This window comes from Dreissena polymorpha, chromosome 15 (genome assembly GCF_020536995.1).
Source record: "Dreissena polymorpha isolate Duluth1 chromosome 15, UMN_Dpol_1.0, whole genome shotgun sequence".
In the NCBI taxonomy this organism is placed as follows: Eukaryota; Metazoa; Mollusca; class Bivalvia; order Myida; family Dreissenidae; genus Dreissena; species Dreissena polymorpha.
The window spans coordinates 26887047-26915013 of NC_068369.1; the positions used below are offsets into that span (position 1 = coordinate 26887047).

The following is a 27967-nucleotide window of genomic DNA, read 5'->3' on the forward strand; positions in this document are numbered from 1 at the left end:
ATATATATATATATATATATATATTTTATAAACAACTGGTAGAAAGATGAGTTGTAGATAATTGGTCAGTTAACACATTTTAACTACTATCTTTTTGACACGCGGAAATATTCACTAATTCTTTTGACCTCTTAATTCTTTTCAGCTCAATTCAACAGTAAATAAATGCCCATAATATCACTTTAAGTGCATGCATTCGTCGTTAACTACCTCTTATGAAATGGTGTTACGTGTACATTCCGGTAAAAACTGGTTTTGTCCGTATTTTGTAAACGGAAGACTAGATGCAGTGATAAATGAAATACTACCATATTGAATCAATGATTAAGATACACCCCCCGGAAACCCGATATGCTGTGAGAAGTTGGATGTGCTAGGAGAAGTTGCCGATAAATTTCGATAGGGTAAGTAAATCCAGTTCTATAATTGTTTAAAGGTATTTTTGAATTAAAATATATTTTGGTGTATGCAAAGGATGTATTACCATGTATGTTAGAAAAATCCTGGTTATTAATATTCATGATTTATTGAAATATGGCTATTTAATGTCGACGATGCAGGTATTTATCACATATTGAGCACTTTATTTACAAATATCTTTAAAGGTATGCCAGTGAAAAAGTTTTTGCACCGACAATTACATTAACCAATGTCCCCATGTAACATATCCGCCAGGGTTTCTTAAAAAAATTCGTATTGGTGGAAAAATTCGACTTTACATTCAACATGTTCATGAAAAAATGATATGACATGGTGCTGTACAAAGATGTCGAGATATGACATGAGTGCAGTTCATTTATAAACTGAAAAGCTCACTATCACAGCTGATTTATGCCCACTCTGATGCATTGTAGACCCTTTTCATTGAACTTTGATATATAAACCACTAAAACACTTAGACGAAATAATCTTAAATAATGGTCGCTTGTGGCATTATTGTAATTTTCATAAACATTGATCTATGGAAAGAACCTTGTCAATGTAACTTATTGTGCAATTTAAAATACAGGATCAATGAAACTCCAGTAAACAAATCAGGAGATATGTTAGCCATAAGCTGGTATTTTTCAATAAAGGACAAAACATTACTGACAAAACTAAACATAAACAATATCGTAAACGGCCTATGAACGGTCATTGATAAGAAATTGAGGTTAAACTGGTTTGAAGGCCACTCAAACCTGATACTTTACCTAGAATAAATCACAAAAACACAGTCGTCGTTGTGCACTTATATATCGACCTTTCAATAGTCATGCAAATATATTGTTAAAATATATCGACTCAAATAAGAGATGATACTAGTGTAAACAAATGTAAGGACTTCCTACATTTTTCACGATTCAAGCATGCGACGAAAGAATATTGCAATACAGCTAAGAAAAAACATGCACTATAATTCATATCTCTGACTATATGTTAGTCTAGTAGATATATGCCAACATTAAGACAACATTGTTTAAAATGAAAAAACACACACTCTAATTTAATTTAAAACAGTAAATCAGGTAAGTATGTCTAGGTGTAGTGGTTTAATTAGGCCCTATTATACTGTATGTAAAAAGTTACATCAACTATATATTAACTGTTTCAAACGTCATCATGGTTACGTCAAATGTTTATTGACTGCTTCCGGTGTGACTTTGTTTACATCAACTACACATTGACATGTTCAGATATACTTTGAGTTTCAAGCTTTCTTTTGCTTCCTGCTAACATAAATGAATAAAATGTATTTAAGTTATGTGTACCGATTGGATTATTTATAATTACCGGTAATGCAAATTTATCATTATTAATGATCCAATGTATACGGGAAACATACATAAACGAGGAAAATGCTCAAATCTTGACACGTGGGCGTATATGGGACGATACTTTACGCATGTGAATTAAATCTGGTTATCCCCGAGAGAAGTTAATATGTGCATTCGGTGAAATATCTGTATTCGTAAAACTTAATAATGTTCGCATTAAATAACAGCGCATGGTCTGTTTTGATTATATTGTGTAATTAAACGGGCCTTTTCACAGATTTTGGCATGTATTGAAGTTTGTTATTAAAGGCTTTATATTGATACATGCAAACATTGGATCTAAAAAGCTCCAGTAAAACAAGTATGAAATTAAAGAAAGAAAAAAAAGTAAACCTTAACAGGGCTTGAACCACTGATTCCTGGAGTAAAAGTCTATCGCTTACACCACTCGGCCATCCGCGCTCTCAATATGAGTGATGACTTTTATACTATATATAAGAAATGTACGTATTATCACAAAATATAACGACAACAACAAAACTCCAAATTATTCAATCGTTTCGCGTTGCAACGCTTTATAAATTTCAGGTTTTTAAATCGTCGAATGATGCATATTATGGCTATTTTTGAGCATGGTAAATGTTCCGTTTGACTGTCTCCTCACAAATATCACCACTATAACGAAAATTTGCGAATCTGCAACAATTATTTATTTTCAATTTTGTCAATTTACTTAAACGTGAAAGCCCCTTAAAGAGAATGTTAATTATTTTAATTTGTCAAATCCTCTGATGCAAATTTAATATATATCGAATCAATGAATGTAATGTCTGGCTCCAAATCTATTTGGCGATGCATTCACAAAAGATCAAGATATTCTTATAAATTACCTTTTTTATATAAAAAAATCGACTAATCAATAACAGGACAGAACCATCTCAACACATTTTGAAACGAATGGACCGTTTTAAGTTGTGATAGGATGAAAATAAACTACCTTATTTATGATTGATGGCTTCGAAACACGTCGTGATTATAGTTTTTTGTTCATTCGTTAATGAAACGAAATATTCAGAGAACTATAACACTTTTTATTTTTCGCTTATAATTACTTCGATAAGTTGCCATGGAGTTTGATTAAAGCTTAATAGCCCGGACAATAAATACGGACGGAGTGACATGATAATATGATGTTTTAACGACAGGAACCTACCGTCACATGAATGAACGAAGAATTTAGTTAACGTATCATGTGTGAACATGTCAAAGATCATTCAAAGCAATCAGAATCCGATAACCGTCGATGGGCTTCAAATGATTAAACAAAAAACATAACAAAATTAGGTGATGATATCTGTTCACCTTCTAGATACTGTTTCGGTCAGAAAACAACCATGTATGAAACATAAAGCGTGATACGTTTTTCTTGTACCGAATAGTTTTTGCAACTATTTGCATGACGTTCTATATGGTCAAAATCACAATGCAATACTGTATTAAAATGTGTATGCGGTTTTCAATATTTCGAAGTAATGCGAAAAGTTTCTCTTACGGTAAAACATGTGGTTCACTACAAACTATACTGACTTTACCACGCATAATAGATGTCTATATGAATTAAATGTGCACAAGTCATTGAGACCACATCACCATACAATTTGCCAATATTTGTTGATTGTGCATTTGCCAGTAGGTTCCATCAGGCGTCATACGAAATAAAAGCTTTACAATAATGCAACAAATATATGGTAGCTTTGTGTCGAGTTTTAAAAGGCGCGAAAATGACAACGCAACAGAAAGACTATATCCTGTCGTACTCTATCGGGGTGAATATCAATCCTTTTTACGTAATGGCATTTCAGTGGCACATAAATGGAGCATAATAAGTGCAATACAGCTACAGATGATTTCAATTACGACAATACAATACTACATTATTTTGATATTTCGTTTGTCTTTCTGGCAATATTAATTGTCCTTGGTATGCTCCCCCAAAATTTATTTTGGAGGGAGCATATAGTCGCCGCTTCGTCTGTCCGTGTGTGCGTCTGTCTGTCTGTCTGTCCGTCCGTGCACAATTTTTGTCCGGGCTATTTCTCAGCAACTAATTACTGGAATTCAATGAAACTTTATGGGAAGCTTCACTGCCAAGAGGAGATGTGCATATTATCAGCGGGTTCCGGTCGGATGATTTTTCACAGAGTTATGCCCCTTTTAATTTTTTGAAATTTTCCATTAACTGTACATATAGTGCAATTCTTGTCCGGGCTATTTTTCAGCAACTAATGACCGGAATTCAATGAAACTTTATGGGAATAATAAGTGTGATATGCTGGAGGGAATGTGTGGTTAATTTTGCTCTCCACAAAATGCATTAAAATACATGTTTATAGTGAAACAAAAATAGTAATTTATAGTGCAACATGTGTATAAATATCTAGTGAACATTATTAGAAAGTGAAATTTTTTGAAAACTAATGGGATAAATTAGTAGTTTGAAGAAGTTTCTACAGAAGAATATTATAATATTTGTGTGACACCTGAGTGATTACCTGTATAATACAAAAAAACATCACCTTGAACAAATCCCTGGACATCAAGGTTGGAAAGGATTAAAAAGGACTATAGCTATTGATAAGTGGTTGCCAATTATTGCCAATTATTTACTTTGATACCCCATGCAAGAAGATAACTGTACTGTAACAATTTTAACAATGAGCAACAAAACAAAATACAGCAAAAACTAACCTTCACGGGAACAAAACCACAGACAAAGCCTGCAGTCAAGTAATATAGGCCAGATACGAGTGACAATAGTAACTCAAGCATGGAGGAACTTAACTCAATAAATATACAACTTCAAGCCATGACTGAAGGCATCTCCAACTTAAGGGAGGATCTCAAAGGCATGATCAAAAAAGATGAAGTCGAAATGCTAATAACAAACACTGTGACAAACCTCATAAAAAAACTTGAAGAAAACACAAACAAAAAAATAGAAAAATTAATCAATGAAAAAGTAAATGAAATGCAGGCCAAAATCGACAGCATTGATTTTGATAACACAAACCTCATAGAAAAAATAAAACAACTTGAAAACATCAATGAAATCAACAAAACAACACTGCAAGAACAAATTGACAAAACCAATGAAATAAGCAAAACCGCACATAAAAAAGCTAATTACAGTACTCACGAAAAAACAACATAAAAATCCTAAATATCCCAGAAAAAAGAGAGGAAAACGAAACTTCACTGGCAAAAACTGTCAGTGAGATCCTAAAGATCAACACAGAGGTCGACCTACAGCCAATAGATGTAGTGGCCATGCACCGCATCCCAACCAAAAAGGGGCAGATCCGCCCAGTGATAATCAAATTACGTAACAACTCCGTGAAATCTGCCATCATGCGAAAAAGGTCACCAATGAAAAGCAATGGGTACAGGCTGGTGGATGACGTAACAAAACCCAACCAGGGACTCATCAACAGGCTTCTACTGCATCCGAATATCGACAGTGCGTGGTACTTTAATGGGGCGGTCTATGGAAAAACTGTTGCAGAAGAACGTATAAAGTTTGATATATATGACAATGTTAATGATGTCATAGAAAACTTCAGGCAGTATAGAAGAAACGGCGGGAGCAGCCAGTAAGATGTGATGACATTTGCAAGCTAAAGTGGTATGTTCCACATCTTACATGTTTTATGATTGCTTTTTTAAAATACAAATTAATGCCTATATTATATGTTGAACCAGCTTGTATGTGTGTGTTTTTTTTCCTCACAAATTGTAAATAACTGTTCTAACATTTAAATACCTTCCTTGTAATAACCAAAAAACTTATTAAAAAATAAATAAATGAGAAAACTACAATCTATAACAAAAAAATCATTTTGATTAAGTGAAAACTTGCAAACGTAAACGTAAACGTAAACAAAGATACATACTATAGTATAATCGGTTAAACTCTAAAAACTGACTATAGATTTTTGCCTTTTATTTTAAAGTATACCCTTATAGTCTATATCTATCTATACCTTAAAAAGATCATAGTACTTATCAAATTTCTTAAGTGTATGGTAGTTTTATCTCCTGAGTAGCACAACAAATCATAAATTTATACACAGGTGACGCAATGGCACGAAAGCTTTTATCAAATGTTTATAGTAGAAATACTTATTTGTATTTAAGTCTACTTAAAAAAAAACATAAATTAATGCTACTATGATATCATTGTGGTCAATTTAATTAGACCCATTATATATGAAGGGATTATGTTAAATAATCTGTGTAGTTATATCCTATACTATAGTATATTCAGGATGAATATTTGTTTTTTCCTATATGTACATTATAGGTCAATTGTTCAAAATGAACAGTTGTTGCATAACTTGGGGTACATCAAGGTACATTATCTTGCAGCTGTCTTTGCAGTACTGAAAAAATTAAACATTGCCACTACTGTTATTCTAACAATTTATCAACTAAAAGCATGTGTATATATGCGCTATGTATATGCTTGACAAGTTTTAAGCTGCACTATTGTTTATAAGAATTACATTATCATCACTAAAGAAGTTTCAATATTCAACCATTTAAATTATCACAGAATGTAATAACAGTTAATCAGTTGTTGTTAAAAATACATATACTAGTATCTTAGAATCAACATAATAGTATAATACACCCATGCCTAGTGTATTGCTATTTCACAAACTCATGCAGTAGTATAGACCTATGTAGGCCAATTAATAGGACTCTAGTGTCCTTGTATACTTGATCTATTTGCCCACCATGGTTGCAATCTACATTTTTTGCTGCCACGCTTTCATTATCTTTTATTATTGAAAATAAATCACTGTATTACAATTTTTAAAAACACAATTTGCATATTGTTCTTGTATATGTCTTCAAAATATGCGCAATTATTAGCCTGCTTAAATGCGCTTTCGTAATTTAGTTACGTCTGTCTATAAATGAATATAAATGATATCTGCAACACATGAACGTTGATGACAATCATTCATTTATCAGGGATGTTTTGTACCTTGCTTTAATTATATGATTAACACATGTTTTTTGGTTTTAATAAGCATGCGTAGATGTAGATTAAAAAAATAAATATGTTTAGATAAAATAAGTTTTCATTATAAAAATTGATGACAATCCTTTATTTATCAGGGATGTTTTTGTACCTTGCTTTAATTACATGATTAACACATATGTTTTTGTTTATAATAAGCATGTGTATGTGTATATTTTGTAAAAACACGGCTAGATAAATTAAACTTTCCTTGTCAAAAAGTATTTCGTAATGCCTTAAATATGAACGTTAATGTAAATCCTTATTATATCAGGGATGCTTTGCACCTTACTATAATTATATGTGAAACACACGTGTTTTTGTTGTAATAAAGCATGTGTATTTGTAGATTTTATAAAAAAAAGTATATGTTTAGATAAATTAAACATTCACTTAAAAAAATTATTGCATAATGTATTAAATATTAAAATAAGAAACTTCTGAAAAGAATGCAGAATTTACTGTCCATCAAAATCTGTTGCAGCATGGAGATATACATTTTTTAGAACATAACTAAGTTTTGATACATGTTTTAAAGGGGCCTTTTCACAGATTTTGGCATTTTTTTTAACTTATTCATTAAATGCTTTATATTGATAAATGTAAACATTGGATCGTAAAAGCTCCAGTAAAAAATCAAGAAAAAAAATAAAAAAAGGAAAAGAACATTGCCCGGAGCAGGTTTCGAAACAGTGACCCCTGGAGTCCTGCCAGAGTCCTGAAGTAAAAACGCTTTAGCCTACTGAGCTATTCCGCCGAGTACACATTCATGACGTATTTTATACCTTATATAAGCAATCTTCGTAGTTTCACAAAATTTCACGACAAAAACAGAACTCTCCAAATTATTCAATCGTTTCGCGTTGCAACGCTTTATAATTTTTAGGTTTTAAAATCGTCAAAAGATGCATATAATGGCTATATTAGAGCATGGTTAATGTTCAGTATTACTGTTTCCTCACAAATATCATAACTAAAACGAAAACTTACGAATCTGAAACAACTTTTTTCAATTTTGTCAATTTACCAAAGCGTGAAAAGATCCCTTTAAATATTGTCATGCCTATAAATGAATGTAATTGATATCTGCAACAAGTGAACGTTGATGAAAATTCTTATTATCTGAGATATGTATCCTTTCATTAATTATATGATTAACACACGTACATGTGTAAAAAGTATGTGTAAATGCAGTTTTTATGAAATAAGTAAGTCTGGATTAAGTGAGCTTTCCATATAAAAAATTATTGCGAAATGTTCTAATTATTAGAAACATGAATGTCAATTAAAAATTCTTTCATTTTTAGGGATGTGTTTTTCATTTCTTAACAAATGTTTTCAATGAATATGATTGATATCTGCAATACGCGAATGTTGATGAAAATCCTTAATCTAATATATCTGGTGATGTTTTTATGCCCCCCTTCGAAGAAGAGGGGGTATATTGCTTTGCACATGTCGGTCGGTCGGTCGGTCTGTCGGTCCGTCCACCAGGTGGTTTCCGGATGATAACTCAAGAACGCTTGGGCCTAGGATCATGAAACTTCATAGGTACATTGATCATGACTCGCAGATGACCCCTATTGATTTTGAGGTCACTAGGTCAAAGGTCAAGGTCACGGTGACCCGAAATAGTAAAATGGTTTCCGGATGATAACTCAAGAACACTTAGGCCTAGGATCATGAAACTTCATAGGTAGATTGATCGTGACTCGCAAATGACCCCTATTGATTTTCAGGTCAATAGGTCAAGGTCACAGTGACCCGAAATAAAAAAAAGGTTTCCGGATGATAACTCAAGAACGCTAAGACCTAGGACCATGAAACTTGATAGGTAGATTGATCATGACTCGCAGATGACCCCTATTGATTTACAGGTCACTAGGTCAAAGGTCAAGGTCACAGTGACCCGAAATAGTAAAATGGTTTCCGGAGGATAACTGAAGAACGCTTATGCCTAGGATCATGAAACTTCATAGGTAGATTGATAATGGCTGGCAGATGACCCCTATTGATTTTCAGGTCACTAGGTCAAAGGTCAAGGTCACTGTTACCCTAAATAGTAAAATGGTTTCCGGATGATAACTCAAGAACGCTTATAGCTAGGATCATGAAACTTCATAGGTACATTGATCATGACTGACAGATGACCCCTATTCATTTTCAGGTCACTAGGTCAAAGGTCAAGGTCACAGTGACAAAAAACATATTCACACAAATAGCTGTCACTACAACGGAGAGCCCATATGGGGGGCATGCATGTTTTACAAATAGCCCTGGTTTCTTTCCCTAAATAAATGTTTAGCTCAAATGTATTTGTAATAAGTATGTTTAAGTGTAGATTTTTCCAAATTATCTAACTTTATTGCTTAATTAATAATTATTTAAATTATAAACATATGAAAAGTAGAAAGAAAAAATGAACCACCATTCATTGTTGCATTCGGGTTTTATTTGTGTGAATCATGAAGACATTAGTTTGTTTGCCACATGTTTATGTTTCACCATACATAATACATCACCCATAAAAATCACATATAATATATTTTCATATGTTGTAAATGATGTATTTTAATGTAAATAAGTCCCTATGTTTGATTGTAACCACAATCATTCATTATATCTTAAGCCTCCTTTTGTACTTTTTGTTATTTTATTCTTATATTGTATGTTTGTGTTTAAGTTGCTGAATCGTTTGTGTCTAAACATTCAGAAACTGATGATTATTTCTCTTCTTTTTCTTTCTTTTCACTTCTTCATGTCTATAGAATCTTCATATTTTTGTATCTCTAATTTTTGTTTTCTATTTTTGTATGTATGTATGGACATCTTTAAAATAGAAACTTACTGGACAAACCCACATAATAATATTTACACACCCTCCCTCTCTTTAAATGATTAAACTATGCACTCTGAACGTAAAAGGGCTAAACAATAAAGACAAACGCATTAAAATCTTCAAATGGTTAGACGAAAAAAAAAAAGTATATGGCTTATACAAGAAAGTCACTTGACACATACTTTAGCACAAACCTTAAAAGATGAATGGGACGGAGACATCTATCTTAGTGGACAACATACTAATAAACAAGGCATTGCCTTTCTGATAAAAAATAATATAGGGATCACAGTCAATAACTTTAACGAAATAATAATTGGCAGACAAGCAAGTATAGATTTCAAAATACACGAAACAGAATTAACATTAATCAATGTCTACGGCCCTAACATAGATGATTCCACATTCAACGAAACATTACAATCCTTTATAATTAATAACCAAGATAAAAACATTATAATCGGTGGTGATTTTAATACTGTTCTTAACCCATTATTAGACAAAAAGAATGGAAACCTTTATACTCATCCTAAAAATAGAAACATTTTAAATAACATAATTGAAAACTACAATATGATAGACATCTGGCCTACAATATATCCAAACGAAAGCAAATTCACCTGGCACTCAAACACAAAACCAACAATATTTTGTAGATTAGGCTATTTTTTAATATCTGAATCTCTTTGCAATATTATTAACACATGTAACATAAAACCACGATTTATGACTGACCACTCTCTAGTTGAACTTAAACTGCACAATATACAACCTGAAAGAGGCCCATGATACTTTAAAATTAACAACAGCATCTTATTAGATACACAATATCAAACACAAATAAAACAGGAAATATTAAATACAGTTCAAAATAATAAAGATGCAAACCCAAACACCTTATGGGAAGTAATTAAAGGAAATATACGTAACACAACAATTAGATACACATCATTTAAACAAAAAGAAACACACAAACTTGAAACTGAAACCATTGAAACACTTGAAAAACAATTGCATCAAACAAACACAAATGATACCACCGACATTGAAAACGAAATAACATTAAAAAAACAAATATTAGATGGAATATATCATACACATCTCAATGGAATAATTCTAAAAGCGCGTGCTCAGCATGTTGAACACAATGAAAAAAAACACAAAATATTTCGCAAACATTGAAAAACGTAGCCCTAAAAGAAATGCAAAATAAAAAAAGCCCAGGATCTGATGGCATCACAATCGAATTTTATAAAATATTCTGGAATGATATAAAAACACATCTAATTAATTCACTTAACTATTCATTTAACAACGAAAACTTAACTACGCTACAAAAACAAGGTATTATATCACTTATTCCAAAACCTGGAAAAAACTTAGAATCCTTATCAAACTGGCGCCCGATAAGTTTACTAAACAATGATTATAAAATTGCAACTAAAAGTATAGCAAACAGAATTAAAAAAATATTACCATCAATTATTTCAAAATCTCAATCTGGTTTCATAAAAGGACGCTACATTGGTGAAAACGTTCGTCTTATCCAAGAATGCATAAACTATTTCAACAATTCAAATAGTCCTGGTCTAATATTCTTTGCAGACTTTGAAAAGGCATTCGATTCGCTTGATCATTCATTTATGTTCTCCTGCTTAAAAAATATGAACTTTGGTGAAAGTCTCATTCAATGGGTCAAACTATTCTATACCGATAATAATAGTATAATCATTAACAATGGCTTCTTTTCAAACAGTTTTAACATCGAACGGGGGGTTCGACAAGGATGTCCACTTTCATCATCGCTATTTATTATTTGCATCGAGTATCTATCACATCACATCCAATTCACTAGAACCTGACGAAGAAATCAAACAATCCCTATTTGCTGACGATGCAACTTACGTTTTAAACGACAATTACGATTCTTTCCATAACCTTATAGAGTCGCTTACCCTTTACGGAATGACATCGGGTATAAAACTAAACAAAAGTAAATGTACTGTGCTACGAGTAGGTAAATTAAAACAAAGTAATGTTCTATATAAAAAAGAAATGAAATTTAATTGGACATCCGATGAAGCCACAACGTTAGGAATTACTTTCACAAATAATGAAAAGGATACAGTACTTAAAAACATACTACTTAAATTACAGAATTTTAAAAACTGCTTAAAATCATGGCATCATCGTAAACTTACACTAATCGGAAAAAACACAGTATTGAAAACGTTTGCACTTCCTAAATTAATATATGTATTAACAGTTCTCCCAAATCCACCAAATGATGTTATTAACGATATAAAATCAGCAATATTTAATTTCATATGGGACGGTAAGCCTGATAAAATAAAAAGAACTCAGTTAATTCAATCTGTAGAAAATGGAGGTATCCAATTAACGAACATTGACTCATTCTTGAATGCAATCAAATGCAGCTGGGTTAAAATATACCTAGATAATACCAATACGAGTAAATGGAAATTATTCTACTAGAAAATCCTAAAAAAAATATGGTGACTCCTTACTCTTTGAATGTAACATCAGCAATACTATCTTACATGAAATTGCAAACGAAAACATATTTCTGTCTGATGTTCTATCAGCGTGGAGTGATGTCACTCATAACTTAGAATCCCAAAACAATATTATGGAACAATAAAGACATAACTTCAAACAATAAGACATTTTTCTATAAAGATTGGTTTGAACGAAGCATTAAATATGTCGACCAATTATATGACTATAGAATTAAGGATTTCTACTCTTTTGATAATATATGCTACATATATGGAATACCTTCAAATAATTTTCTCAAGTACTACACAGTAATCAAAAGCATACCCATGCATATTAAATCTGAAATCAATACAAATAATACACCATGTACTCAAACAACATTTGTAGAAAACATACTTGGAAGAAAAAAACAAAACAAATAAAATATTTTACAAACTACAAATTAAAAACCCTACGGAAAACTCCAAAATCCAAAATAAATGGTAAGTCCTTTTTGGAGAAAATGAACTTAATTGGAAACACATATTTACCATGTCATATAAAGCAACTATTGAGATGCACACTGAGAAATGTCCAATATAAATACATCCATAGAATTATAGCTACAAATAAATATCTCTTTAAATGCAAATTATCTAACTCAAATCTGTGTGACTTCTGCAGTGAAAACATTGAAACTATAGAACATCTTTTTTTGGGAGTGCAAACACATCCAACCTATTTGGAATCAATTAACATCTTTTCTCGAACAACAGCAACTAAACGTTAAACTATCTTTCTTAAATGTAAGTTTCGGAATTAACTCATTGAAATCAATAGACGGTAATAATATTGTGAATTTTATGGTTATATTGATGAAATATTTTATCATAAATATGAAGTACAAAAAACAAGTACCAAATTTTAATTGTTTTGTCCATAGCCTTAAACTAAAAATCCAGATTGAGAAAGAAATAACACTCAGTAATGACACATTACAAATCTTTGAACAAAAATGGAATCGGATTAAATTCCCATAATGTTTTGTCCACTTATATACATTTCACTCTAATGTAAGTTTATCTTTCTTAAATAGCTTTTTTTATCTTTCTAATATAGTTTTGTTTATTTTTCTTTTCAATCTGACAAGATCATTGTGAATATACAACAAAATACACAAATCCAGTATGCTTTCTTCCGACTTTATACAACTCATCATTTTTCATAACTATTCCTCTGTTGTTCTTTTCTTTTCTCTCTAAAATATATATATATATATATATATATATATATATATATATATATATATATATATATATATATATATATATATATATATATATATATATATATATTAGCATATCTTGTATAAAATGTCTGAACTTTATTGCTTTATACAATCACTGTGTTGTATGATCATGTTGATTATGTTTGTAATTATGTTTTATAGAGTTACTTAATGACCTTTAACCAAACAATACTGTTATTGTAACTACTTTATTATATCTTTTTCGAAAACGTGTATTTTAACGATTGAATCAACATAAGGAAATTACACTTATTATACAAAAAAAAAAAAAAAAAAAAAAAAAACTTTATGGGAAGCTTCACTACCACGAGGAGATGTGCATATTATCAGCGGGTTCTGGTCGGATGATTTTTTGTCCCCCCCCAAATACTGAGCCCTCAAGACGTTTTCTTTTATCTGAATATATAGTGCAATATTGTGACAAAAACATCTTTGGGGAGCATCACCCGTCTCCGACGGTTTCTTGTTTTGACTTGGTGTCCTTGCGTTTTTGACGAGCGCTAAAACGACAACATGTCAGAACGACAAAGCTCTCCGTTTCTACATTTTAGGTATATGCCGCACTTTTATAAAAATGCATTCTAATTCGCTTGCAATCAAAGCGTTTGCAAATGGCCTATGTCTCATGTCGTTTTTGTTTGTCATTCTGGTGTTCAGATGCATCCGAGTCCTTCCGGACGAAATATTAGACCCAATAATGGACGGCAGAATGGGGTATGTATGTGATTTGTACCAAAGAACCAACGTGTACTTGCGGAGAGAATCATATCGTGCTAGGACTGTCCATTTTTGTTTGGCGTGTGTACGCTCTGAAATAGCGCATATGCGCATAACCTACAAGAACCGTTATCAGTATCATTTCGGCACTGAAATATCATTATCTGTCATTTAGAGGGTGTTGGCGCCCCTAACATGCAATCTAAAAACAAAATTCATATAATGTGTACAACATAATAGTTTGTTGCAGAAAAAGATATGACGCCGTAAGTTTTGGTTTCGATTGTAGACTTAAGGAAATCAAAATTACAAGCACAATAACAAGTACTGCATTGAGATTCTATTTTATGGATAATATTCTAATTGTTGAACACATACAATATCGTAAACTATCTGTATGCAGTACGTGTTGTTATACTAGCTATGTTGTAACTTATATTTATTTTATTTTTTATTACAATAAACTTAGTGATATTATGGGCATTTGTCACTGTTGAATGTAGCTGAAAAGAATTAACAGGTCAAAAGAGTTAGTTAAAATGTGGTTACTGGCCAATTATCTGCAACTCATCTTGCTACCAGTTGTTTATAAAAATATATTTTTTATTCGATATTTTACATGACTCATCCAATTCTCTAAGCCGAAATGATCCGTAAAACAAAATTTTGTCTTTGTGTCGTAAGAACGAATCTGCACTAAAACTTAATTTAGGTTCATATCGTACATGCATGATCAGTTGTCAAACGAAAGTACGATTGATATTAAAATGCATTACCTTTCTCTTTCCGGGATACTGTTTTAGTATGTTGATGCTGCATTATAAATATAAGTGTATATGAAGTGAAAACACCAAAAATAAACAACAGTTGCGAAAGACACCTATACACTGATAGATAACCATAATATCACTTTAAAGTAACATTACTACTCAAAATCAACGAAAATTTTGTACAATTGTTCGTAAAATAAACTTAACCAATTAAAAATCAGTGTTCCTTATGGCAATTTCCGAAATTTCAACGCCTGATGTGGTGTGGTCTGGTAAAATAGATGTTTGTAGGTACAAAATGCTTGTTTTTATTATTGTTTTGCATATATATTCATACGACACATGAACACTAAAATGGTGTTTGTGTATCGTATGAATAGATATATTCGCGGGAGTTAATTGTGGCCACAAATAAATAAAAACGAGCATTTTGAATCTACAAAAATCTATGTAATCATACCACATCTAAGGTTCAAATTTTGGCTATTGCTAGAACACTGATTAGTAAGGTGTTAACTTTATTTTACGAAATACTTTACGAAATTTTCGTTGATTTTGAGCGTTATCGAGACTTTAAGCGGCATTTTTAGACGACGTAAAATGCTGGGTGATTAACAAAATACACGCCATGTCCTATGAGATGCATTTGTAACGAGATCAAACTTCGGTGTATTAAATGTTTACTTCAGACATTAGAGAAGATCTAACCATAGTTATATTTGCTTTATAATACAAAAAGATTTATGTATATCGTAACTTCGTCCAGATTTAAGAGTTAAACAAGATTAACAAGATTTTCTCAAATCGTGACTTAAATACGTCTTTATTAGAGAGAACATCATCTTGTGTCTAGGCGGACGTAAAGTTGTGTTTGATGAATCTGGTTTGACGCTTTGATCCCCGTTTTCATCGAACAATAAGCATACGGGATTGGTTTAATGTGTTTTCAAACGTATGTTTACTTCCTATAAGACGTTTTGTTTTTCTTTGAAAGTACTACGATGAAAATGTCACGAACTAAAGATCAACTTAATGAAGCCGATAATGCATTGTTCTTGAAATTTTAATTTTTGAAACATTATAAATGTAAAACGTTTGTCTGAAAACATTTTTCCCGTTTGAACACATTAAAACTGCGATTCTCAAATGCATTTATACAACCTTTGGGATATTAAAAAGACATACAAATACCATTATCTTTGAGAATATAAGTTTTATTAATTTTTTTTTGATCCAAAAAATAATTATTGTCCCACAACGAACATGTCATTTGCTTGGCACATATAATTGACCAATAATATATAATCTCCGAGCGTCGATTTCTGAAAGAAAAGATAAAATCAATTCAATCTCTGAGAAATGCGCATGAATATGTGTATATTCTTTGATCATTTACGTATTTTACATTACATTATTTTCTAACCTGGTGCGCTAATTAACGTAGAAGTAACTGTATGTATCGGTAACGAATTGCAAAGATATACTTGTAAGTTTCATAATTTAAATACCCAAACGGATAAAGACGTTGACTGTATTCTTATCCTCTTTGTGAATCACACATATACAAGGTTAGCTTGCATATTGTGCTGTAGAAGCTATCCATAATTTCTCTTCGACTGCGCGTGAGTGCGACCGCATTGGAAGTGTCCTCTTCCGCGGAAGTGACTGCACACACCAAGTGGCATAGGATGGTCAGGCAATAGATTACCCCGAGAAGATGCCTCATTGCTACCAGCCTGATGTAACCTAACTGTAAACAAAACGTACAAAATAGCATTTCTTTAAATAAGATATGGATAGTTCGCATTCGAATAATATATTGTTTCCGCTTAATTGCAAATTATTACAAAAATAAGTAAACTAATTTATACGAAATTAAAAACAATAATAGGTTTTGCAATGTGATCTTAAATTTACTATGGATATTAACATTACGAACGGTTTAAAAAATATCATACGTTTGACATTTGTGTTTAGATCATTTTTGGTATTTCATAACGCACTGATGGAACAGTTACCAAATATATATTGTTCATGTTGGTATTTTATTACATCATCTCTAAACTCTTAGCATCAACATTCTAGTTAAAGAGTGTGGCTTGCCAAATATTTCGAATGAAGTATGCTATATGACTTTAAACCCTTTCAATATCCGACCCATTGATTAGAACCCATGCTTCTTGGAAATGGCAGCCAATTTTATATCGCTCAATGAAAGCAAACTTAACACAAGATGTTACCAGTACATATCAATCCATCCATACAAATATTAATTGTAAGGAAGTAAATAATAGCAGGTAACACCAGCTGTTGCACTATTAAATTAATGTACACTATGAATACTGAGTTCAACAGAACGCGCATTCTAATACATTAACATTCTTCTAAAAACAACAAGTCGGTCGTCAAATATAACCCAAATATAAGGTTTTCATTGTTTAGTCATATGCGCATTTTCGCTGTCGAGTCAACTATTTTCTAAATGCATCATCTTTCTTAAATGTTCGTTCATAGTTACGTTATTATATCGTAATGCTGTAAAAGCACTTATTGTTTGCTCATTGTTTGATGGAATTTTAATTGTATTGACAACAAGCCCATCGCAATCGAAGCCAGAAGGAGAATCTTTAGAAAGGTTGCGATCAAATATTACAATTTGCGAATACAAGTGGCGAAAACGTTTTATTTATCAAAATCAATACCATGATTTTTTATTTTATTTTAATATCACTAAAAACAAAACATTATACATGTACATACATTGTAACTATTTTTTCCTTCAAAAAGATAACAATGCAATTTATTTGCGTATATGCACGTACAATGGAATGTTTTTTTTAAATATTTTTCTTTAAAATATACTCAATTTGCATGGAAATAAGGGATAATTGTGGTTAAACCATGGGTATTTTTTTTGCAATATGAAAAGAAAACAAACAAAAAAGTGTTAAAGTAAGAATGAATTATAAAAAAGGAGAAGCTGGAAGCTCAAAACTGACCGTCAAGTAATCTTTGATAAGTTGTATTAAATTGTTCAGATAATCGTTTTTTAGAGCTATTTCTTGTTCTATAACAAAGCGTAATTTTAGAAATGTAAGGAAATTTATGAAATCAGGAGGTTGGTGCATTCTTTTCAATTGAAATATATAATATTTCATTAAATAAATGATGAAATTAATAGTTTGCATGTTTTTATTATATTCCATCTGTCCAAAACAAATTAATTCGTAGTTAAAATATAATAAAATGCCTTTCTCATACATGTAGTATGCTAATCTGTTCCATAAATGTTGTGCTACCCGGCATTTCCAAAACAAGTGTTCAATATCTTCATCGTATTCATTGCACAGATCACATAAGTTAGAGCTCGTCAGTTTGCACCGAAAGGGATATGTATTCGTAGCAGTTAGATATATATATATATATATTTATATATAAACAACAACAAAATATCAATCTGAACTGGTTTAAATATCGGTTGTAAAATAAAGAGTGAAATATGCGTTTTGAGTGTATGACGTGTATTATAGTATTCAAGAAATCGGCAATTCATTTACCAAATAGCAATAGGAAGCCCTCATGAGAAGCCAGCTTATAGGAGTCACTAACTGGAGCAGATAAAGCCTGTGAAAGCTTTTCCCAGGGGCATGTTTGGTTATTAGTTATTATTGGTTATAAGATCGGGTATTTGCCTATTGCAGACGTTTCCGCTCGGTTAGGCACAGACACTCGTAAATGAAACCTAACTAAATAATATTTGTTTGGCTTTTTATTATTAGTATTATGTTATGTTATGTTTTGTTTCCAAACTCAAAGTTTATATTCGGAAATGGAAAACAGTTCTTTTCCGAAAATGGGGATTACATTTGGACTGTAAGCAATTATGGAAATTTTGTCCTAAGTCATGACGTATTTTGAAATCACAATTGTGTTTTGAAATTGTCAATGTTTACAAAAATTATTAACAGTTATAATTTTTATATTAATATACTTTTTTATCATTTGTAAATGTCATTTGTCGAAGCTCACATTAATCAAACAAAATTTCTTTAAAGTATTTGTAGTTGTAACATAATCATCACAAAGAATGACTGTACATTAGACATTCGAGCTTTTATTTAGAGATATAATATCATTAAATATGTATATGGTTGAGATGCTTAAAGCTATATTTAATTTATAAAAATTCTGTAGGAAGTAAAAGTAAATTGTGAAAAAAAATATGCAGTTTGTATAATTAGAGACAAAACCCACATACCGGACTTTGTTTCGGCTGTTCAACGTGTTGTCGATTTGTTCGGTACTTCCAAAACTGAGGAAACAAAATTGAACTTGACGATATATATAAACCATAAATACCGCACGTGATGTACCACTCATTCCTTTCACCAGTTACCACAAGCTGTTGCTAAAAAAAAAAACAATACATATACAAAAGATAAACTTTTAACCTCGGTGGTTCGTTTTTTTGTGAAAAGCAAATATGTTCGCCTTCTTTATTGTTCGAATAGATTTTCCTTCAACGTTCGACATGTGTTTCTCGTTTGGCATGGTTTGACGATCCATAAATTCATTGACATAAATACTAATGAACGATAGGCAAAACATTACATTTAACAGGGGTTAAATTACCAAGCACAAAAATATAAATAGTCATAAACCTTATGACATAAACAAGCTCAAACGGAGATGTTTAAATCCGATCTATTGTGGTTAACTGTGTCATTGTATGATATTTCCACAGAAGCAAATATAACACAGAATGCGATCGGTCTTCTTTCAATAATCATGAAACATTTTGTATATTTTAGTGATAATGGTAATAGGTTTACGCCCAGTTTGTTATTCTACTAAAATACAATCGTTTACATTTACAAGTGCAATACCAGTATTAAAACACTAAATTGATGACATAATTAACTTAAAACTAACCATTGTGAAATTAAATACAATATCAGAACTGACAATCGAATCAAAAGATCTCAATATTCATATTCGTAAACAACGCGAATATTAATATAAATGTCATCTTGACCTCTAGTTGAGGTTTAATATAATAAACGTGAAAATCGGTAATTCCACCTGATTTAGCGCCGTTATACTGTTTGTGAGACATATTTTGATATCAATAACTCCAAATCTTGATATCAAAATTATCGTTTGTGTTAGAAAATAATTATTGATTTAAATTGTTGCATTTGTATCAAACATTCGATTTCTTGATATCATAGTATCCTCGCCTTTTTATATGAAGAAATGGAATAAATGAAAATCAAAATCGATTCTTGATATTTAGCGATCGAATATTTGTGTTTAAAAATTACCGATTGCTTAATATAAAGAACTGGTAAGTATGAGGTAAACCAGGTAATTTTCGGTGTAATTAAGGTCGTCCAGAAATACCTGAACTTTCATGTTTGCCTCAGTTACATTTTCCGTTCAAAATAATCACCGTTTTCAAACTTTACGAAAAACAGACAAATTTAGTGATGATAACTCAACATGCACGTGTCTACGGAAAACGTTGCTTTTAACATGAAGATCAGTTCACATCTCCGCATTGAATATTATATTCATGAATGTTACGCCTCGTTTCTAGACCTTAAACCGCCTATGTAAAGTTTAATAAATGAATTTCAATGTAAAAACGTTGAATATTTGATATTTGTTTATAGTCAGTATTTCTTGAAATCAAGAAATCGAGTATTTGATATGAGAAAACTATTTTTGGGATATTGAACAAAATCGAAATCATAATTTCAGAAACTTTCTCCGATTTTATTAAGAAATTTTTTATCTGGTGTAAAAAATCGATGTATGATATCAATATTTTTGAATATTATTTTTATATCAGTTATTTATTTCTTGATAGCAAGAATTGCGTAGAAACAAGTAAAACAGCGGTACATAAACATTGTTGCTTTAAATTCATGAGATATATATACTAATGCTATAGTCTGAATATTCAAAGGGACATAATACATTCTTTTTTTGTGGACGTATGCATTTCCAAATTCAATTATACACAAAAAACACAGTGAATATACAGTTCCTGAATACACTACTATAAAAATGAGTAAAATAAAATAACATTTTCAGGATTTTTTCTTACTATGAAGGCGTGAAACTAATCTGAAGTTAAGCTCAAGCGCCATTGCATTTTAATGACAAGTATTTATAAGGGTACAATTCGCGGCGCGCGTTGACCGCTTATACGTATCACGTATATATACTCCTATACTGCTTGTACATACATATAAACATACATGTGCAACTCAAAATTGTTTGACACGCGTCATCTATTTTGCGATCATATTTCGTATATTTAACATACAAACTTCACCAGTCGCTATATTGCGGATATACATGTAGTGGTGCTATAGTCAAAGATCAAGATAAATATGAATGACTACAATGCCGTCCTGGTCAATTTTTATGTTGTCTAGACGATTAACTACCGATATTGTCGTATACGCCTTTCTGTCATGGACGAGATTAGTAATACACGGCTTGGTGTGCGGAAACCACTTATTCGTGAAATTCCATACACTTTTCAATCACTTTGTGGGTCTATGCCAAGACAGGTCATTAATCTGCAATGAATCGGAATGGTCCAAGCAGTTAAAAGAATATACTTTGGACCGGCGCATTGCTTTTGCATTAGAGTCGCCGATGAATTAAATAATGTAGAAGCCATGCATGATGTTTCTGCGACTGCTTTCGAGTGCGACGTCAATGGCGTTGTCGTCCGGTGATAAGAAAAGCATTCACCAACAGGTATAGCATAGCCAGGAAATACCACCCATATTGTATCTGGTACTCTACGTGTTTTTCACAAAGCAACGACAGTTCATGGTTTTAACGAGGGTTCTTTTATTTCGAGTTACACTATGATCTATTCCAAAACAATCTGTGTAATGGAAGCCTTTACAGGTATCTGAAATGAACAATAATAATAATATACTAATACATAATAAAAAATTACATAAACACTGAAATAAGAGAATACATATTAATCACATTTACAATATTAAATGCACAACTGTTTCAATTGACATTCTAGTGGCAATCTATAATTTACCTAACAAAGCATCACAAAGTAATGCAAACACATAAAACAAGGTTAGACATGACAAGACATACACAATGACATTGTATGAACACTGTTCACATACAATACATAAAACAATACATAATACATTACCGATTTAGGGAATCGAACACCTTTTCCTTTAATCCGCTCACTTACACCTCTACATGTGTGGCTGCTGTAAATTAATTACATGCAAACATTAGTTCGTGCCATTTAGTTCAAAAGGTTTAAAAATAAAGATAAGAATTAAGAACCATTGAGCCGCTATTTCTGCAGTCGCGAAAACATGTAATCTAAATTAGAAACGCGTGAAATCATTCCAGAAATACAAAACAATATGAATGCAGTTCACTACAAATATAAATGGACAAAGAACTATACTTTTTAATCAACGCATCTAATTTCAAAACAATGTCATTGAATAACGACTGAACAAAGACAGAAGACGTCGTTAAACATTTAAACTTTTCTTGTAACTGACCACCTGATCAAGTCACGTGACACCACGAAAGTAAAATAAAGAACAAGAGAAAGGTTACACCTCACTATTAAAAAACGTAAAATATTGACGGGGCTACATATCTTCACTGTTAATACATCGGTAGCCGATTGTAGACAAAACAACATCCCTTCTATCAGTTTAAATTTTATTTATTTGTTTATCAATTAAATCATTTTTTATGAAGTTGTTCGAATGTATCGATTATAAATATTACAATCATAAAAATATTTGCAACATCATCATAAAGTATTAATGGATATCGATACTACAAACGGTTTCAATAACAGTATATGTTAAAAGCTTTTACTTAATCATGGTTGTGATTTGTTTTCATAAACTGGTATTAACTTTTTTTTTTTAAAGAATATGCATTTTATAGTATTTTTATTGTAATACGCTACAAAATGATAATGTTCATTTTGGTATTTTGCTAAATAAGGTCCATACACTCAACACCCGAATCTACGAAGTTAAATATGGCAGCCAGTTAAAATTCTATTTTGAATTCAGCATGCTGTATGACTTCAATTTCAATTTTTTTCCGACCCACTGATTATCAGCCATGTTTCTCGGTAGCCAACTTTATAAGCTTCACTACGGCTTATTCATTCGCATAATCAACTATACATGATTTTTCGCAAAAACATCATATCATAAATACATACAAGCAGTAGGATGAAGTGCGACTATATGTAAATTATTGTGATAACCAAACCATAAGTATAGGAAATACATAACTCTAGGTAGATGATATGAGTATACAAAAAGAAGAACCAGAAAATATAACAAAAATGGTATGTAACTAGGGGGCCTTTAAAACAACAAGGAAGTAACAGAATAATATATGATTATTTTGTTTTTCATTGAACTATTTTAAAAGAGTAAAATTTCGATACTTTGTGGTTACATTTGATAGGAATTGATGACATAATTGTGTCGAAGTAATTTAATGTATCAAATACAAGTATTATTTTGTATTTCGACCTAAGATCTCCATACTTTTCACAAATAAATATAACATGTAATTCAGTTTCAATTTTCAAGTCGTGCACAATTTTTACTTGCGATCATTAACGTAAATATTATTAAAGTTGTCTCTTTCTTTTTCTAAATTATGTGGACACAACCGGAATTTACCCAATGCAATTATATGCTTTTCATTAGCTATATAATTCAAGAATCATAATCTGATATAATATTTAAGCTAACTATGAGACTGCGTGTTAACAAACCCCAAGTACCAGCTTGCAAAATTGTAAGCACAACTTATCAACCTATTGTAAATTTCACATACTTCGAAGTCGTAGGTATGTGTTGCCATTGAGTCGAACAATAACAATTTATTGCTAATATCTATTTGATTTTGGTTAATAATGAAATACGATGATCATATGCTTTGAGACCTTGCTCGTTCAGTACTTCAACTGCTCGCGTTAGTAACCGCTATAGTAGAATTTACGTAAGAAAGGTAAACTATTTCAAACTTTTCCCCGTTAAGTCCCCTACGGGAATCATTTGAAAAAAAGGCAATTGTAATCGGTAGATATTTCATACAGCATAGACAACAGAAGCTTATTTGTAAACGGACGACTTAAATCCCAGTGATCGAGGGGTTTATGTCGAAGTCGGCTCATGCATATCGAAGCAGACTATAAACCGCACCTTTAACCTTTAAATTAACATTACTACTCAGAATCAACGAACATTTCGTACAATAATTCGTAAAATAAAGCTAAATAATTGAAAATCATTGTTCCTTATTGCAATTGCCGAAATTTAAACGCCAGATGTGGTCTGGTAAAATAGATGTTTGTGGATACAACATGCTCGTTTTTATTATGGTTTTAACATGGTGCCATTTTAGTGTTCGCGTGTCGTATGAATAGATATATTCGCAGAAAATTAGTATGGAATTTATTGTGTCCACAAAGAGCGTTATAGAGACTTAAACAACATATCAATGTCATTAGTACATAGGTTTGTAGAACTGCAATGTTAACAAATATTATTGATAAACAGAATAAACAAAGAAGTTGACAATGGGTCACCCTCCTTGACCCTTAATGATTCATCGAATATTTTGAGTATGACATAGTTCTTGTCCACTTTATTTATATTTTTACATTTACATATTTGGATTTGAGCATTTTACAGCCGATACCTGCTTTCATGAGTTTAATCAAAAGGTCATCACTCATGACCGTATTCAATGCTTTTCAAAGTCGACTTAGGCACAAAATGAATATATACTATACTTCAATGATTGAACAGTTAACACAAGATGTTATCAGTACGTATCAATCCGTCCATACAAATCAATTGAAAGAAATGAATGATAGCTGGTAACAGTTGGTAAGCGTAGTATTTACTATATTTACAACTTTTCTTGTACACCACGTATACTGGTCGGAATAGAACGCGCATCCGAAAAAAAGCAATTACACCAGCACACAAAATGTGCAAACGTTTATTAAGACTTTACTTGTTCATCCAAGTTAATACTAAATGCTACAATTACACATAAAATGGAGGCTAAAGCCAAAGGGAATTACTAGAATGTTTATTTTTTGCATTGATGAACATGTGCAATCTAGTATTCAGTAAATCGCAAAGGCAATGAACAAATCGCAATTAATTACCGTATGGGTTTTACTTGACTCGTGCAGGCAGCTTATGGTTGTCACTTTCTAGAGCAAATTAAGCCAGTGAATACATGCCCCGAGGGTGTTTTCTTGTTATCAGATCATTTAGTTACCTATCGTTGCAGACGCGAAGGGTCTAAATGGTGTGAAATGTAACGCATTTCTCTGAAGTCACAGCAGCAGGGTTTCGCTTGGTGAGGAACATATTCTCTCTTTTGAAATCTAGCTTAACAATTTTAATTTTGTATCACATTACTAGTTATTATAATAAAATGGTTTGTTTGCAAAAGGAAAACTTTAAATTTAACAACAAACAAAACGGGTTACTTTCATTCCAAATTACGCAGATTTTAAGACTATATGCTAGTAGGAAAATTTGTAACATAAAAATACAGATTTTAACTGCAGAGGGAGTAATCAAGTTATAGTCAAGATGGCAACGTCAATGCCGAGGCAGGTATTTTTCGTTATGTTTACCCTTTACTAATTTAATTAATTGTTATACCCCGTTGAAAACCCCCTTGGCGGGCGGGCGGCGGCGTCCACAGCAGTGTCCGCTCTCTAATTAAAGTAGTTTTCATCCGATCTTCACTTAACTTGGTCAGAAGATGTATCTAGACAATATCTAGGTCAGCTAGAATATGGACCGTTCCGGGTCAAAAACAAGGTCACGAGGTCACTTAGTGCATTTCTAGGATTCAGCATGGTGTCCGCTCTCTTATTGAAGTAGTTTTCATCCGATGTTCACCAAATTTGGTCAGAAGTTGTGTCTAAAAGATATCTAGGTCACGTTTAAATATGGTTCATACCTGGTCAAAAACTAGGTCACGAGGTCACTTAGTGCATTTCAAGCATTTAGCATGGTGTCCGCTCTCTAATTAAAGTAGTTTTCATCCGATTTTCACCAAATTTGGTCAGAAGTTGTGTCTAATTGCTATGTAAGTCAAATATGGGTCATGGTTTAGTTATCAAGTTGTCAAAAACCTTTAAACGGGCGTATCTTGTGATAGTTTGGCACTCTTGTTTAAATACCGCAACTTTCCAGCAAAATCAGCAAGAGAGCTACTAGCGTTTATTTTGTACTAATATTTGCTCTATATCTCGACCTTACATGCTGAACAATTTCTTAGAGGGATGACCAAATTACAGCTCCACCAAAAACATTTCGGGGAGTTAAGTCGGGATATAAATCGAATTTTCATACGAAATAAACGCGTATAACCTTTTTACTGGTATGGCTTGAAAGTGAGCGTCATTTTAAAATAAAACAAAAGTATTAAAGGTTATAACACGGCGAAAATAACTGTCTCGGCATGAACTTCGCCATCTAGACTGTAAGGTGATTACCCCCTCTGAACTGAAAGGAGGATATGGCAATTTGCAAGAAGTATTAGCATTACATTGTCATACATTTTCGTTACCATACACAAATGAACAATTTGGACAGCCATTTTAAATTATTTTGTAATTAGTAAGATGTTATAAAACCTACAGTGCCTATGTGATAAAGTTAAGCAGAAACTGAATTTCTAGTCAGTATTAATACGGGTGAAATTAGCGGCATTAACCGCTTATACGTATCGTTTTGTGACATACCTATGCAACACGAAATTGTTTGCCACGCATCATCTATTTCGCAATCACATTTCATTCGTAACATAAAACGTCAACATACGCTTTATTGCGGATATATATGTTCGTTAAGAAACAATGTTAAACTGTCTTAATTAGTTAGTGGCGAAAAGTTGTCATTCTATTCAAATAGTTACTATTGGGAAATCTCCACTAGTTTGTTCCGAGTTGTTGACAAAAAGACACGATTGTGGGTCTGCAATGAACACAAGTAAACATGTCTGTATCGGCGTAAAATGTGTCGTTTTGAATTTGATTGAAATAAACACATATCATATAAATGATTATGTAATAAGAAAGTTAATATATCGTATTTCACATTCAACGTTCATAATAATTAAGTATGTTTATGTTTGAGTAAAAATAACTGGTGACATTTAAATCGTATACTCGCTTTACACACACAGCCGTAAAACGTCACTGCTTTTGTCAATGATAAATGTGTTGAGTAACTACAATGGCAGTGAAAAGTGAAACAGAACTTCCGTTTAATTGTACTATTGTTAAAATGTGGTACAGAAATGGAATGAAACGTGACTGGTATATAAATATTCGATTGTTGAATTGCATCTGGTTTCATAAAATATAACGATATTGCTTAAAAATAGTTTTTATATAAACGACATCATGATTTGGTCACAATATAAAGTAGTGAATATAAAGAAGCCGATTTTAAATTGAGTTCTATTCAGTCAAAATAATTATAAATTTTATGATCAGTTATTATTAAATTTCTAAAGTGAATTTAACATGGTTATTCAAAGATCTGCTCGTGTCTGGCATTTAAAAAGCTTCTGATTGCGCGCAATATTGCAAAAATATTTCAGACTGTACCAATTTGTTTCAAACTATAAAACTAATAAAAATGAAAGTGTACTTAATAATGTGTTTGCAACTAGCGCTTGGTAACATGCACGTGAGCTTATTGGGAGATGTAATACGTGATATGTAAATGGTATTTATTTGTAGTTTGCTTTATGTTTCAGAATGTGTTCTCAAGAGCTGGGCTACACATATTCAATGAAGCCTTCTGCTGAGCAAAACAGACTGAATCCTTAATACTCAACAGCGAACTAATTTCGGATCTTTTTAATTTTCAATCGAATGAAATATAAAACATT

The 27967-nt window shown here is 31.8% G+C and overlaps 2 long non-coding RNA genes across 2 annotated transcripts; one reads left to right on the forward strand and one right to left on the reverse strand.

Moving 5' to 3' along the window:
- Nucleotides 1–244: 244 nt before the first annotated feature.
- LOC127860674 (uncharacterized) lies at nt 245–27967 on the forward strand. The gene is made up of 3 exons (XR_008039884.1): nt 245–404; nt 25340–25408; nt 27833–27967. It is a non-coding gene; the product is annotated as an uncharacterized LOC127860674 (long non-coding RNA).
- LOC127860673 (uncharacterized) lies at nt 16212–19360 on the reverse strand. The gene is made up of 3 exons (XR_008039883.1): nt 19236–19360; nt 16486–16727; nt 16212–16299 (listed from the first exon to the last, which is right to left on the reverse strand). It is a non-coding gene; the product is annotated as an uncharacterized LOC127860673 (long non-coding RNA).